Here is a 9299-nt window from a genome sequence, read left to right as displayed (position 1 = left end):
TAAACTCCAGTCCAGAGCTTGAGCCAAGATCAAACTTCTGACACCAGTGTTTTCCATAATGCCTAGTAACACTTCCGCTCTGGCGGTCCCCTCTAACAGGAGGACAGTCTGAATAACACAAAGAGGAACACAGGATAGACTACAAGGTTCCTATGTCCCCCAGCCACCTCCCAATCGGTTTTGTTGATATTCAGAGCAAGCTGGATCTAAAATCAGAGGTGTAAAGCAGCCATAAATCAAAACTCCCATTTTCCCCACTTCTAAATGGCACCCCTGCCACTAGAACATCCCCATGAACAGGGATGTAAAACAGAGTTGTTGATTTTGTATATCACTTTTGCTTTGGAGAAGTAAATTCGGTTAAGGTTTAGATTTGCTCACACCTGCCTTGGGAAACTCGGTTAAGATTCTATCCTATGCTACAGTATTCTGAAATACTGCTTTTCCACTAAAACCTTTTACAATGTAGCTTTTGGAAGAAAAAAACCCCACGATTAATGAACTGCTGAGAATTCTGACTCTCTGGAGATGATTTTATTAGGAATCCTATTTCCAAACAGCCATTCAGTGCTTCAAAATAAGTACTCATCTAATTTAATTGTGATGACTTCGCCAGACAGTAACAGCCCAAGATGATGTTTACAAAAGCACTTGTCACTCCCTTTAGAAGTACCAATGCGGTTGGGGGAGTGGGGTGCGGGGAGAGAGTGTTTCATACTTTCTGGGTGTTTATAGTCTGCAACCAGTGATAAAGCGACACTTAAGATTATTTAAAGAGCAAAGCACTTCAAGTTTGGGACCTCCCGTAAATTATCCTACGTTCACTGGGTTGCCTCAGCCCCCAGGTACCTGGGACAGGTATTACGAGTCGCCATGTGCTTGTGCTAGGAAGCACTCTAGGAAGGGACCCCGGGATGCTATTTTACCCGCCGACGACAGGCTCCAACATTAGGAGCTACTCCAGCGGAGCTTGCAGCCACACCACAGCAGCTGGGAAATAAACGTGACCCGCACGGCAGCCAGGCTTCGGCCAGCGGAGCGAGGAGCAGCCTTCCCAGTCGCTACCATTCACAAGCACTTGCGCTCTGGCCAGGCAGCCTTTTGGACACGCATTCTTACCCCCTTGAGCAAAGCAGGGCGTTGGGGGCGAGGCCGCAGGGCTCCTCGGCGGCGCTGGGATTTAAAAGCACGTCAGTGAAGCCCACCACACAGGCTTCCCGCTCCTAACACACACTTCTGCGGGAAGAGACACCTGAGTGGCAGGCGGGCCGCGGCGTCCGCCTAGACGCGATGGCGCGAACGCCGCTCTCCGCTGAGGCGCCCTCACGAGGCGCCCGCCCGCGACCTCCGGCCGCGCCTCAGCAAGGCGTCCCGCGGGTCGCCGGGCGCGCGTGCTCCGAGCCGGCAGGAAGCGCGGCACGGGCGCCGGAGCCGCCGGCCGGGACCTGCAGGAGCTCGCCGCCCGCCAACGCGGGGCCCCGTAGCCGCCGCGACCCCCGCCCTCGGCCGCCCTCAGCCGCGCCGCATCCGGGTCCCGCGCCGCTCTCACCTGCCCGGCGCCCCGCGCAGCGCGCTCCGGATCCGATGCGCCGTCAGTAGCCCCAACCGCCGCGGCCGCCCCGCTCGGTCACCTCGCGCCCGCCCGGCGCGCCACTACGCCACCCGCCGCCCACGTTCAGGGCCCGCTCTGCCGCCGCCGCCCGGACCGACGGAGCACGCGCGCCCGCGCCTCCCAGCGAGCTGCACGGCCGGCCGGGGCCTCCAGCCGCCTTTCTGGAGCCTTTCCTGGCGGGTCCTGAGGGATCGCAGAGCCCCCAGACCCCTGCCTTCCGGAGCGGCCCGCAGCCGCCTCGCGGGGACCCGTCTGCCTCGGCGTTCCCTCGCAGCCCTTCGCCCCACTTGTGCCCCGCGGCGCCGCAGACCCCCGACCCCACTTCCTGAGCGTGGGAGCGCGGGGATGTTGCCCCGCAGAGTGGATGCCCTTGAAAGGCTGAAATTCCCACTTCCAAGTTCAAGAATATTATTCTGTGCGTTCATTTTTGTGATAACAGCTAACACTTTGCTGCAGTTTCATCGTTTAACCAATCCTTTTCGTATTCTGCTCTCCTGTTCGCTTTTCTCTCAACCAGGAAATGTCACGCCCCTCATTCTTGGATCACAGTTGAATTTTTTATTGATTATAAACCCTAATGTCGACTTACTGTAAAGCACCTGTACGAGGAGGCTTCAAAAATTCATGGGAAATTATCTTCTCTTTTCATTCCATTCTCCCACGATCTTTCCGAAGCTCATGCGTATTGTGATGCTAGTGTACAATTAGTAAAACCCCTCTGGCAAATAATTCAGTAGTCTGGGATATAATTTAGAACTATATGCTATGCAAAGCAAAGGTGGCAAAACAATCCAGTGGTAAAGGACTACTTTGGTTAATGAGTGGTTGAATTGGCTGAATTTACAAGAAATCAAAGGAAGGAGCATACTACATTCAAAAATAAACTCCAGGAGGATTAGAGCGATAAAATATTCAAAGCATTAAAAACTTAGAGGGATTTATTTTCAAGAGTAGCAATTTAGCTTTAGTGAGGTGGAAACTTTAAGCAAGACAGGAAGGTTCATGTCTTTAAAGGAAAGATAAAGCTATTTGACTATATACAGATATTTTTACCTTTTAGCATGGTATCACAATGACAAGAAAGGTGTTTTAAAAGAACAATTGGCTATGCAAAACGCATGGCAATCTAACATAAAGTTTCTATAAATTATTTTTCCAGACAAATTGCTCGGTTGTATGTGTTTTTAATACAGGCAATGCATACACATAGACAACTAACAGAAGAGAGGTTCATAAGCATGATTCATAAACATTGAAAAGATGCCCAATGTCATTGAAAGCCCTGGAAACATAAAGGGTTGAGATATAAATATTAAAGTCATAGAGAGCATGAGCAATAGAAGAGATATTACAATAATGCAGTCACACACATATCATGGTAGCATTGCTCACCTCAGCCCCGCTTGGTGGCTTGGTGGTCCACGTGGAGAGAGGGGGAAGGGAAGGAGGACAAGGGGAAATGGAAACGGGAGGGTAAAGACGTACATCACAGGAAGGACTTGCACTATGTTATACAGCAGTGAAAAGGGGTGGTCTAGGGGCATACCTGCAATAGGAAGAGGAGGGATTGGGGGTATACACGTGACAAAATGGGCGGATCCTACATTTAAAAATTTAGGATGGCAGCTTAACTTTGACCTGTGTTCTGGATCTCCATATGAATCATTATCAGTAGGGTGTGAACTCCACCTACTGGAACCAAGCTAATGGTTCCAAGTTTTAGAGAGAAGCAATCCATTGTCTCCAGCAGCAGGGAGCAGAGACTGCAGTCTGGCAGCATTGCCTTGAGGGACTTTGCAAGCATCTGACCCACACACATTATCCCTCTAGTAGGAATCAACCCAATTAACTTAAATTGGGGCTTTTTATCTCCAGACTATATATTTTTATTGGAGTAGAAAGCCTCATCTTTCTTCCCTGGAGCTGGCTGGTGGTTTAGAAGAGTGAATACTTTGTGTTTAACCGCTAAACCCATAACCTCCTATGGCACTAGAGCTCCATGACTCTGAACTAGCAACGTAAAATGCTTTGCCCTCAGGCAGAGTTTGTTTGCTTCCACCCACTTTCCTGGCCAGCCTTGTGAGGAGTAGTCTAGCCCTCAAGAACTTGCCTGAGTATGCCCTTGATGGGAACTGGGGTACTGAGGTTGCACGTTCATGCCCTGGCCAAGATGGTTGGAGGGCCCTGAACCAATCCTGTAAACTTTTCTAATCTGCAATAATGTATTTACTCCAATCACGGTCCCTCTCCCATTTCTGTAGTCACATTTCCAACTGTGATGGTCTGATCTGCTGGGAACGTGACTTTTAAAGGGGCTTCCTTTGTTTTCCATGTGACCTAGCTGTTGTGGATCCCTTAGTCCCCATTATGGCCTCATGCTTACGGTCTCCCTCAACCAGATGATTTGTTTTTTCTGGACTTTGTCCCATTCAAGATTTAACAAGGGGGGGGTCTCTGTAAATTATATTTGACCTTCAAGTCTTCTCCCTGACCTAAAACAATGCACACACAAATATATACCAATTCGATCATTTCTACATTTACAATTTGCTAACATTCATTATATTTATGAAATTATGTAGCCATTCTCACTGTCCTTTTCCAATTACAAATTTCCATCATACACGTAAGTTCACTGCCCCTTAAACTTTTCACCTAACCTTCCAAGTTCCTGTGTCAATCTGATCACAGACAGATTATTCTTTAAAAGAACACAATGTCTAAAGCAGATCTTCTTTACTGATTCAGCTATTGGATGGCTTTTTTTTAATTGGATGGCTTTAAAAAGGCTTTCCAAAAATAAAATCTGCTGCTATCAAGTTAATGCTGACTCATAGGGAATACCGGCTATGGGCTTCTGAGACTGTAATGTTTACAGGAGTAGAAAGGCCCACCTTTCTCCTGCAGAGCGGCTGGTGGTTTCAAACTGCTGACCTTGTGGATCGCTGACCTTGTGGATCAGCCCAACATGTAACCACTACACCAATAGCGCTCCTCAATAGGATTTTAGGGGATGTTTTGGGTTTAAGGTTTTAGGATCTCCACTTTTTCTTTTTTCCCCCCTTCTTTTCACCCAATTGATATTTGATTCATACTATTTCATACCTTGGTTTTACACATAAGATAGCTCTTGTTCATAACAGTTCATACAGTGCTTCCACATTCTCCTCCTAGAGTATATGTGCAAAAATGTGGACATATCATAACACTTTTACAAAAGGCGCACACATGCATAACCAGTTCACAGATAGAAAAAGAGAACCTAACGACATTGCAGACTCCCACTTGAAACCCCTCCCAGTCACCGACTCTGTCCGCAACTTCTAACATCAGAAATCCATTTTTCCTAGTTTTGATCCTTAATTAAGTGAATTCATACAATGTGAGCTCTTTTTATGTCTGACTTCTTTTGCCATTTATTGGTCCTAAGCTCTTGGTGATATACCTATACAACTGTGTGTAGCAATACCTTGTTCATTTTCAGTTACTATGTATCATTGTGTCATTTTTTTCCATTCTCATTGTTTTATAGTATTTCATTACATCTATAGCTCCAAGGGAGCCCTAGTGCCAGAGAGCTTCTACGTTGGGCCTCTAACCTCAAAGTAGGCAGTTCCAAACCACCAGTCGTTCCATGGGAGAAAGGTAGGGTTTCTGTTCCGGTAAAGAGTCACAATCTCAGAAACTCACGGGTAGTTGTTCTACCCTGTTCTATAGGGTCACAATAAATCGACATGCACTTATGGCAGTGAGTGAAATTTTTGTATTCTGTTCTATATGGTATCATGTTTCCCTTTAGGAATAGTTGTTATTTATTTGGTCCCGATATGTTTGTTTCCAATGACTTGATAAGCAAAAAAATCATAAATTAAATCTCTAAAGACTGTTTAAAATACAAACTGTCCACTCTTACATCATTGTCAATTGCTCTTCCATGTGGACATTGAACTGCTAACACCAAGGTCAGTGGTTCAAGCTTACCAGCCCCTCCGATGGAGAAAGATGAGCCTGTTTGCTCATGTAAAGATTCACAGCCTTGGTGTCTCCATGTAGGCTCACTATGAGTCCTGAGCACCACCTGTCTGTGGAAGCCAGTCATCTTCTCTCCCCAGCCACTGCTGTCATTGCCCAGTGGGCACAGGAACAAAGGGGCCATGGTAGCAGGTATCAAGGTCGTCTCTTGGAATTACCATGTCCTGTGGTTAAAGTCCATGGTAAACTACAACAATACAATTCTGACAAGATTACTAATGGCACAGACTCTTCAGGAGTGACAGATTCGGTCACTGAGTCAGGCCAAGAACCAGGACCAGCTGCAGGACTTGTGAGGGCAAAGGGAATACAGAGTGGGTGGTGGAAGAAGGCAGCTCCAAAGAGCAGACCAGCCACATGATCAGTTACAGAGACGAGGACTACAGTTGTTATGAGGGCTTCCTCATTGCATGTACACATCCAGTATTTGGGGTTCATTTATACAATATAAGATGAAAATGGGGTTGTGTGCTGTCAGTCGTACTCGTGTTAGTTGTGTCATGTTACATGCGAGTATGTCTTTGTTTGGAGATTCTGTTTGGTTTACAGAGAAGTGTGTAGGTGCCAAATAGACAAGAGGTTTCGTGTCAACTTGGCTGGGCCAGGGTTCTCAGTAGGATGTAATCTAATTGCATGGTGAGCAGCTATGCAGTTGTGGTCAGATGAGGGTGGAGGGCAATGGACAGGCAGTTTTCTCCTATTTCAGCAAACTCCTGGGAAGCCATGCCTTTTCCTCCTGGTATGAATCCTGCAGCTGTCTCCTTGACCTCTGGATCTTTGGACTTCAACCACTAGCCTGCCACCTTCCCTGCTCATCCTATCATCTCTTACACCTGCCAAGTTCCCATCTTGTTGGAGCACATAGCTGTGGGAAAACAGCCTGAAGAGCAGGCTCCTGGGAGGGAACGTGGGGATTGGCAGGCAGAACGCCCAGGCCCAACTCGGTGAGCTGTTTAATTTCATCCAGGCTGATGCTCCTCCCTGAGATGTCACGGAGGACAAGCTGGAAGCAGTTTGTAAATGACCAAGCACCTCACACCATGAGCTTTCTCTGAGGGTCCGAGATGGTGGGACCGTGGACTCTGATGCTTGGGCTCTCAGTCTAACCTGCCCAACGTGACTCTGAGGGACATTCCACTCAACCTTTAAGGTTTCTTGCCCCTGACCCTCACCACCATAGCCCACTCTCCTGATTTCCAGTCTTAAGAAGTTGCCACAAAGAGCTACATGAGGCTGGGCCCATTTGAGCTTCTTCAAACATAATTCATTGTGGCACTCATGTTCAGTGTCCACCTTCCTACCCAGGGGTCCTGAGTGGCCTGAGGGCACAAGGTGGCGAGGGCTGATGAGCAGGCTGTCTGAGGCAGGGAATGTGTAGGGAGTCCTGGGGAAGAAGAGCAGAAGCTCAGTGATGTCAGTGCTCGGGGAGAGGAGCAGTATGGCATGGCAGGTGGGGGGTGGGATGGGGAGCAGGTGATGTGTTTAACAGAAGGGCATGGGGAGAGGAGCAGTGTGGCATGGGGAGGGCAGGTCATGTAGTTAACAGGAGTTCATGGGGAGAGGAGCAGTATGGCATGGGGCTGGGAATGGCAGGTCATGTAGTTAACAGAAGGGCATGGGGAGAGGAGCAGTATGGCATGGGGAGGGCAGGTCATGTGGCTAACAGAGGGCATGGGGAGGGGTAACTCAGTGGGATAAGGACAGCTGCCATCAAGGTGAGGGGTGGGGGTTCAGGAGGCTGTGGATGATGTCAGGGGTGAGGAGGGGCAGGGGTAACAGAGCCTGGGAAAGGGTGTGACCATGCACTGCAGATGTCCCTGCCCCAGCCAGGGCTACTGTCCAGGTTGTTTGCTCCTGGCCACAGCGGGGCCTTCTGTCTCCTACAGCCACCAGGGACAGGCCCTAACAGGGATCCATTTTGTCAGCTGACATGTCTAGAAGCTATTATTCCTGTGCAGGAAAGAGCACCCAATGAAGCCCATTGGCAGCCACCCAAGGAGCAGTGGTCAGAACCCAAGACTGTGCTGCTTCCCTGGCTGCTTCAGCAGCCCCCAGATGAGCTTTCTGAGGGGACAGCCACTGACTCACTGGGCTGGAAGACGGACAGAGAGGTCTTCTTCAGGGAACACATATCGTTTGGGCCTTCTGTCCCGACAAACTCTGACCTTGACCCATCAAGCCAACCCAGTTCAGCTTCCTCTTGGGCAGCTTTCCCATCTGGAAACACTGTGAATTCCCGGCCAGAGGACACTTCCAACCTCCCAGCAAAGGCTTCTTTCCACGATTGTCTCACACACATGAGCTCTGAAGCTAGGGCCACTCTTTCCTTGACCCTGACATCCAAAAAGTTCCTGTAAATACACAGTCAAGAGAACAAGTGAGTTCTAACTGCCCCCCGAGTTCTTTGGGGATGTTGCAATCACTCAGGCAGAGCAGACCACCACAGTCCCCAGTCCTCTTGAGCAAACTAGCGCAGCTGTCCAGCCCTGAGCAGCTCATCTCTCCAGGACCTGGGCCATTTACACTAGAAATTGAACCAGTTCCTCAGGGGCATCCCCTCTGCACAGGGAGTCCTTGGGGACTACTGCCTGGGTCCCAAGGAGCTCCTCCCCACGGCAGTCTCCCTCTGTTCAGTCAAAAAATTTCCAATGCTGCTCAGTTCAAATCTATCCACCATAGCTGAGGGAGTGAAACGGAACAGTCAATTTTAATTTCAGTGATTAACTAGAGAGAATAAGCTCCTCTGCCCCACAGATAGCAGGGCCGCATTAAGCACAGCTCTGATGTTAAACGGGTCACATGGAGTCCAGATGACAAGTGGCCCAAATTGATCATATTGTGGATCCAGGGGTTCTGTCAACTCACCCTGGTCACGTCCTTTGTCTAGGAAATGATGATGGATATAACGGCCATTTCTCTTAAGAATATGTTACTTTTTCTAGGAAGCTAGTATTGGACCCTTCCATCCTGGAACATAGGAGGACAAGGAAAAACAAAGATTCAAGGAAGCAATTAGCCTCAAGGAATAACAGTACCCTTGGACCACAGCCTCCTAGAACCTAAGAAGAGAATAATTAGGTGGACCCCAATACCAACTGCCAACCAAGATCATAATCAAAGGTCAAGGTTAAAATAGGTGGGAATATAGAATAAAAGTTAAAGACCAGACTTACTGGACCGAAAGACACTGGAGGAACCTGGAAGACTATTGCCCTGAGAGTACAACTTCTAACTTGAAACCAAAGGCACCTCTGTAAATCAACTTTCAACCAAATGCTACCTTGGACTATAAAACCCACCACAAACCCAGTGAAAATGTGGTCTGGGGACAATCCACACTACAAAACTGAAAGGGTAACATTTGCCCAAAACCCAAGAGGAGGAGACAGGGAAAGTGGACAAAAGAAAATAGGGAGCCCAGGGAGTAAACAGGCAGCTGCTACCTCACTGCAAGAAGTGTGACCAAGGTCACTCAACAACGGTGTGGGAACTGTTGATTGGAAAACAAACTTGCTGTGTAAACCTTCACATAAAACACAATTATAATACAAGAAAAATGTATCTATCAACTCTTTGTGGAAGGAGGATCAAAAGCTTGTTGTCTGTACCTGGATAAGAAAGCAGTTCATGTCCACCTCTTTCTACGACCATGACA

Source organism: Tenrec ecaudatus, chromosome 1, assembly GCF_050624435.1.
Source record: "Tenrec ecaudatus isolate mTenEca1 chromosome 1, mTenEca1.hap1, whole genome shotgun sequence".
NCBI lineage: Eukaryota > Metazoa > Chordata > Mammalia > Afrosoricida > Tenrecidae > Tenrec > Tenrec ecaudatus.
The sequence above is the reverse complement of the archived record's forward strand: the minus strand, read 5'-3'. Positions refer to the sequence as shown.